The sequence below is a fragment of the Notamacropus eugenii genome, chromosome 3, assembly GCF_028372415.1.
Source record: "Notamacropus eugenii isolate mMacEug1 chromosome 3, mMacEug1.pri_v2, whole genome shotgun sequence".
Classification (NCBI taxonomy): Eukaryota; Metazoa; Chordata; class Mammalia; order Diprotodontia; family Macropodidae; genus Notamacropus; species Notamacropus eugenii.
The window spans coordinates 164,545,908-164,553,809 of record NC_092874.1 but is presented as its reverse complement, the minus strand read 5'-3'; the positions used below and the strand labels follow the sequence as shown (position 1 = coordinate 164,553,809).

The 7,902-nt window shown below is 36.4% G+C and overlaps 1 pseudogene; it reads left to right on the top strand.

The window, feature by feature from the left end:
• The first annotated feature begins 220 nt into the window (after positions 1 to 220).
• Positions 221 to 1,108, top strand: LOC140531292 (Golgi to ER traffic protein 4 homolog; annotated as a pseudogene).
• The last annotated feature ends 6,794 nt before the right edge of the window (positions 1,109 to 7,902 follow it).

Genomic DNA, 7,902 nt, shown 5'->3' with positions numbered 1-7,902 from the left:
AAATCTATATAAATGTTAACTTGATTTTAATTCTTGGCAATATTCTAGAACACGCTATTAAAGAGATAATTTATTTTAAAAAAATAGAATGAAGCAGATGGAATCTGACTACATGGGAAATCAAGAAATTATAAAACAAAATCAAAAGAATCAAAAAATAAGACAATGTGAAATATCTCATTGAAAATACAGTGGACAGCTCTCTATGTGGGCCCCAAGGATGGCAGCAGCAACTATGGCAATGGCCAGGCAGGACAGCTCCCAGAATAGTTCCTGGAACTGGGACAGGGTCCAGGGTTGGAGGGAAAGCTCCGCACTAGTGTCGATAAGGGCAGTACTATGAGGCACACCGAATGTACAAGTCCTATTCTTTAGGTACATGTTACAAGGCAAACACATAGAAGCAGGAGAACTAATGTACTCAGGGGCATTGTTGTTATTCAGTCACAGTCAACAAAACAGCGTTGCAGTTCTTTCCATGCTGTTCTTAGAGTCCTTGGAGATATCGCATGCAAAGTAACTGATGAGTTATTGGAAAATTTAGCTAAAGCGTTTAGTTTGATGGATCCAAATTCTCCAGAAAGAGTGGCATTTGTATCCAGAGCACTGGTCCAGTGGTGGATCAGAGAAATTGGGTCATCTAAAATTACACCAGTTATTGGCTATCATCCTACGGAAAGAACAGAATTATTGTGAGTCTCAGTATCATTTGCTGAACTCCACAGATTGAGAAGGATGTGCAAATACGTTAGAATATTCTGTCTCTTGAAGATATCGCAGTGAGGTGGACATGTTTATAGCACAGACAGTCTTACAGTTTCTCTGTTTAAAAAATTAAAGCAGTATTCACAACATATACACAGAAACATCATTCAAAATAGAAGGGACCTCCATTTGTACAGCCTTTGCTCAACTTTATCTGGTTTCTGCTGCTGGCTGTTGAAGGAGGCAAACTAACCATATTTACAGTATTATGTGAGCAGTATCAGCCCTCACTCAAGAGAGATCCTATGTACAATGAGGGAAACTTTTGAACAGTCTTTTGGGATCAGGAGAGCAAAAGGATGCAGAAGATGGCCCAGAAGATAGCAGTCCTATTGAACTCTGAAAACTTTTCTCACTAGGAACTGCATGAATCAGACAACTTGATAACTCAAAAGACATTTTCAGAATATGAGCCCTGAAATTTTGTTTTTCACAACTAGAAGGGCTCTCTATTCTGTTAAAAGAAGGTTGCTGAGACGTTTGTAATGTTTGGTCTGTATTATCTAGGTACAAAGGGTAGTGAGAAGAAGTAATTGGACTGATTATTAGCAGCCTTTCAGAATGCTGACTAGTGACTTTTGACTGAGTTATATAATCATTTATGGTTTCAAATGCAGTATTACTTATCAAATTAATAAAAAATAAAGCACAGACATTACTGCTACTTTACCCTTTCAAAATAATTTTCTTTCAATTTCTCATGGGAGAAAAATAACACATTAACCTTTGCTGTCACAAAGGAATGTCTTAAAAGGCAGGGAAGTTTTTCACTTTTTCTCTGAGTGTGGTGCCAAACGTGTTTCAAGGCATGTCAAGGCATGTCATTGACTAGATAACATCAAACTAAGTACCTTTTAGAGTGCAGCAAATTTTTGGAAAACAAAAGAGTTGTCTATCTCAAATCACAATGTAACTTGGCCCATCAAAACTGATTTTTTTTAAACCTTTCACATGTGTGCGTTCTGAGTTTTGCTTTAATTTGCATGGATCTTTGTAGCATGTCGGTAAGAGGCTGAAGATACTGAAGTCCATGCTACTGATTTTATACATAAAAAATTCTCATGTTGTTGATCTAAATCCTTCATCCATGGGAAGTTCCTGCCGTTGATGAATTTTGACAGCGCTAGTTGTATATGTGTGTAAGGTGACAGTTGTGTCTAATAAAGCAAGCCAACAACCCCTGCCTTTTTCTTAAGTACAACCACTTTTGAAATGTCATTTAAAGAAAAAGATTACTGCAGAGCTTTAATTTCTGTCTTAATGCAATATTTATTTTTATTGGGTGAATGGTTCCTTTAACTTAACATTTTAGAGAAAAAAGACATGGAACTGCAGGAATAACTGCAGACTAGGTATTAGCAAATCTGCATTTTATCACCTTATGATGCAGTGCATTGTGCCAAATATTATCAACATAATTTCAAAGGAAGGTGGGGGGAGAAACACTTTATTTTCTCACAGTTAAAACACGTAGATTAATGCACAATGATCATGCATGGAGAGGAGGGAAATACAACTTTATTTACTGTAAATCAAATGAATTTAAAGAAAGTTTTTATGTTAGTATTGAGTTTAAATAAATACTTTATACTGGGGGAAAAAAGAAAATATAATTGACAGGGAAATTATATCCAGGAAAGATAATTTTGAAATTTTTGGTCTACCAGAAAAGCATAATTAAAAAAATAACCTAGATACCATCTTCCAAGAAATTATCAAGGAAAATTGACCTGATGTTCTAGAACCAGAGGGAAAAATAGACTGGACAGAATTCACTAACAATCTTCTGAAAGAAACCCCAAACTGAAAACTAGGAATATTGTAACCAACTTCCAGAGAACCCAGGCCAAGCAGAAAACGTTATAAGTAGCCAGAAGAAAAATTCAAGTATTGTGAAAATACAATCAGGATAATACAAGATTCAGTAGTTTCTACACTAAGGGATCAAAGGCCATGGAATATGATATTGTAGAGGTGAAATATGGAAGGATTAAAATAAAGAATCATTTATCCAGCAAAATTGAATACAATACTTCAGGGGAAAACGGAATTTCAATGAAATAGAGGAATTCCAAGTCTGGTCTGGAAAAGACCAGAGCCAAATAGAAAATATGACTTCCAAATACAAGAATCAAGAGAAACATGGAAAGGAAAAGAAGAAAGAGAAGGCAAAGGGACCTCATTAAAGTTGAACTGTTTGCTTTCCTACATGAGATGATGATATTTGTAACTCATGGAACCTTTTTCAGTATTAGGGTAGTTAGAGGTAATATACACACATATGCACACACATAATATATACACACATGTAGGTATGTATGGGTATGTTTGTATGAGTACATTATATATGTGTATGTATATGTGTAGGTTTGCATATGGGTGTATGTGTATGTATGCATACATACATACACATACACATACGTATACATATACACATACATACATATATAGAGGGCACAGGATGACCTGAATACAAAGGGAGAATACCTAAAAAATAAAATTTTCCATTGAGTAGAATGTACTGGGAGTAAGAGAAAGGGAGAGGTAGAATGTAGCAAATCATTTCACATAAAAAAGGCAACAAAGAGCTTTTATAATGTATGTGAAGAGGGAAGAGATAAAAGGGAATAAGTGAGTCTTATTCTCATGGGTTTTGGCTTAAGGAAGGAATATCACACACTCAACTGGACATATAAATGTATTTTACCATGCATGAAGGCAGTGGGGAAGAGAATAAGAATGGGAAGATAGTAAAAGGGACAGCAAATGGGGAGAAAGGGGTAATCAGAAGCAAACACTATTGTGGGAGGACAGATCAAGGGATAGAATAGAATAAATGGAGGGCAGGACAAGACAGAGGGTAATGTGATTAGTCTTTCATAACAAAAGTGTTAAAGAAGTGTTTTGCATGGTTACACATGTATGATCTATATTGAATTGCTTGCTTTGTCAATAAGGGTGGGTAGGGAGTGAGGAAGGGAGAGAATATGAAACCCAAAGCTTTAAAAATGAATGTTAAAATGGTTTTTTCAACGGGACATAAGATATACAGGCAATAGGGTATAGAAATCGATTTTGTCTTACAACAACATAAATGGGAGGGGATGAAAGAAGAGAGGGTGAAAGAAGGGAGGGCAGACTGGAAGAAGGGGTGGATGGGGTTCATGCTCTCCTGGGGTGTGGGATGGGGAGAGATGGGGAGAAAATTTGAAATTCAAATTCTTGTGGAAGTGAATGTTCATAAATCAAAAATAAATTGTGTCTGTGTGTGTGTGTGTGTGTGTGTGTGTGTGTGTGTGTGTGTGTGTGTAAAAAGAAATTATTGCTAAAGATTTCAAAACTTGGACAGTAAAGTAAAACCTATGGGACCAGAAGTGATATTTTTAACATTATTGCCAAAATTGCTTAAGAGGAGAAGGGATTGAAGGATGAATGTCTGATTAAATAGACAATGAATATAAATGAGATTTGCCTTTTTTGACCTATGCTTAAATATAACAGTTCTGAGAACTTCTTGCCAGAGACAGAGCAGCACCCTAAAAAGGAAAATGATTGCATGAAATGTTACAAACTGAATTAAAATGGCTTTAATCTTAACAAGAAGGGAGGTTTTGAAAACTGCCTATAGCTCTCAACAGCAGACAATAGATGGTAGCAATATCATCAATATAGCAGTGTAGTGGACTATTCATTTATAGGAGAGAATATCAAAGATAAAGTGCTAATACTCATGGGTTCTACTGACTTTACTCAGATGAACAAAGAGTCCAAGGCATACAGTATGAAATGGAAATTATTTTGCATACTTAACTTCAGGGCACGTAGGTGGTTCAGTGGATAAGTTGTCAGCCTTGAGTCAGGAAGGCTTCTCTTTCTCAGTTCAACTCTGATGCCAGACACTTATTAGTTGTATAATCCTGAGTAATTCACTTAAACCTGTTTGCCTCAGCTCTTCATCTGTAAAATAAGCTAGAGAAGGAAATGTCAAACCATTCTAGTATCTTTGGCAAGAAAATCCCAAATGAAATAATGAAGTGTTAGACATGACTGAAAAAGGACTGAACAACATTTAAGCATAGAGGCATGAATGCAATGTGATGGAATGAGACACATACTTTAATTATAGCTATGCAAACATATGCCATAGTTAAAGATGATATGATAGGCAAAGGAGCATGAAGTGGCTACGAAAATTAGAATTTCTTATAAAGTTGTGAATAAATTGAGACATGAGTGATGAGAAACATAGTGAATGACATTTTGTTGAACAGTGGAGGAAGGAACAGAAGCTGGTCTCCTTAACCTCTTTCAGATTCAGTTTTCTCATTTGTAAACTAGTTGCAATAATAGCACAAGTATCACAGAATTGTAAAGATAAAATGAGATATAAAAAGGTAAAATTAAAAGATAAGGTATTTAAGAGTATTTTGTAGATTTTAAAGAATTTACAAATTCTAGCTATCATTATTATAAAAGAGATGATTAATATCTCTAGAAGGAAATTAATCACAAAGATCCATTAGAGTCACATTATGTCAGAGAAACTTAATATCTTGATTAGCTTGTATGATTGAGCAATGGAGGAAATGCTTCATGTATAATTTTTTTAATATTTACAAAACTGTTGACATACTCTCTCTTTGGCATAGATAGATAGATAGATAGATAGATAGATAGATAGATAGATAGATAGATAGATAGATAAATAGATATTTCCTCATTGCATTCAACAGTACATTTGGTGGATTTGGAAATAAGTAAATAGTCATACCCAAATAATAGTTATTAATGCTTGTATGTATACTTAAAAGGAGGTCTTTTAAGGTGTCCACACTACTAAGTTGTTTAATTTAGCAATAGAGGCACATATAATACACCTATCAAATATGCAGGTTACAGTGTCTCATTTTCTATTATTGTGAAATGAATTGATTTATTAAGATAGTCCTCTCCATGCTAAATCTATGATCTTGTGTTCCTATTAATTTATTAACATGTCATTTAATGAGAAGAGATGTAAATTATTACACTGAAGTTCAAAGTATCAGTTGCATATATATATTTATACCAAGATTAGACAGCAGATCCTATAGAAATAATTCCTAGTTTCCATTGGAATTCGAGTTCAATATTAGACAATAGTATGAAGTGAAAACAAATAAATGTAAAGTTAATGTACATTTACAAATGCCTAATATCCAGAATAATCATAATTGATTATTGAATTAGAAACAGGAATTTTTTCAGAAGCTTTTAGGTTGTTTAGTCTGAAGGACATTGCTGATGGATGAGAGTGCCCAAATCCCCTTCCTTTTGATCCTGGATGGGATATCCCATTCAACTAGAGAAACTTACACAAAGTTTAATCTAATTAAATTAGATTCCAATCCATTGTGTTCCACTCAGGCAGGTCTGAGCAGAGTGCCTTAGGCAGGGGTAGTCTGGATATCAGATAAGTCTCTTGGTATTCAGAGTAACTGAGTATTCAGAGGAACATCCCTCACTCCTTCATTAGAATAAGCCCAACTCTCACAATAATCTTCGTTCTTTTCATTAATTGTGGACTAGCAACTAGTCAATCAGAGATTGACTAACCAGAGATTATTGCTACCATCAGGAATGCCTATTCTTTCAAGGGCATTCCAAGGGCATATAGGCATGACCTGAATTCCATGAAGAGAGTTTTTAGCATTCAGGAGTGCACTGACACTGTTTAAAAATTATCTTCTAGCATAATTACATTCTTTACTTCCAAATGACAGTCAATCCTAACAAAGTCTTTCCCCTTTGTAGAGTATTCCTTTGTATACTCTGACCATATGAGATCATTTTCCCCATACATATTTTCTCTCACAGCAAATGTATAACTTTTCTCCTTCTTTTCTCTTCTTTTAAGAGCTTCAAGACACAATGGGACAACCGCTAGATTTTTGTCTAATTAGAATCCCTCTAATACCCTGAAGATGATAGAGAGGAAAAGAAATCTGTTTCATTTCCCATATTAGAATGTAAGGACTTATATCTTTGTTTAGTCCATTAAAATCGTTCATTCATAGCCGAGCCAAAATGACACTGTAGAAGTACTGACTTGCTATAACTCTCCCCCAATAGCCCGTAAAATTCGTGAAAAAATGACTCCAAACGAATTCTAGAGGGGGTGGAACCGAGATGGTGGAGTAGCAGCATGGACCTTCTAGAGCGCACCAGCCAAGCCCAGCCAAACACCTGTAACAAATGGCTGTAGACAAATTCTGGAGATGCAGAACCCACAGAATGATGGAGTGAAGCAAATTTCCAGCCCGAGACAGGCTCGAAAGTCCCTGAGAAGTGTCTATCATGCCATGTTGGGAGGAGAGCACAGTCCAATGTGGGCTGTGCCAGCACAAAAAGGACCTGAGCAGGCCTTGGGGGAACTGAATCTCTCACATCTGTTGTGGTTTTCAGAATTTAGGACCCCATAGAATAGAGGATAAATTGGAAGGTCAGTGGGAAAAGTCCGTGGAACCAATGCAGGAGAATGGAATGTTCCAACTCCAGCCCCAGGGAGGCTGAGGGGAACAGGGCCAAGGAACCCTATGGCAACCACAGCAGCACCAGGGGCAGAGATAGTGACTTCTTCTTCTTCTTCTTCTTCTTCTTCTTCTTCTTCTTCTTCTTCTTCTTCTTCTTCTTCTTTCTTCTTTCTTCTTCTTCTTCTTCTTCTTCTTCTTCTTCTTCTTCTTCTTCTTCTCCTCCTCCTCCTCCTCCTTCTCTCTCTCTCCCTCTCTCTCTCTCTCCCTCTCTCTCTCCCTTAAAACCAGTTCATTGTGAAGCTCACAGATTAGACAAAAATAGGTCCGTGCCCAATGTAACTATTTCTCTTTGGAACAGCATCCCTGAGGATTCCCTGAGGAATTGTGGGGAAATCCAGTGGGTTATAGTACAACCCCAATGCCACAGGAAGCAGAGACCAACCTTGACAAAGAGCTCAGAAGTCAACTACATGACTGGAGAAATGAGCAAAATCCCAAAAAACAATCAGACTATAGAATCTTACTTTGGTGACAAGGAAAACCAAAACATGCAAATAAAAGAAAACAAAGTCAAAGTTCCTCCATCCAAAGCCTCCAAGAAAAATTTGAATGCTTCTCAGGCTAT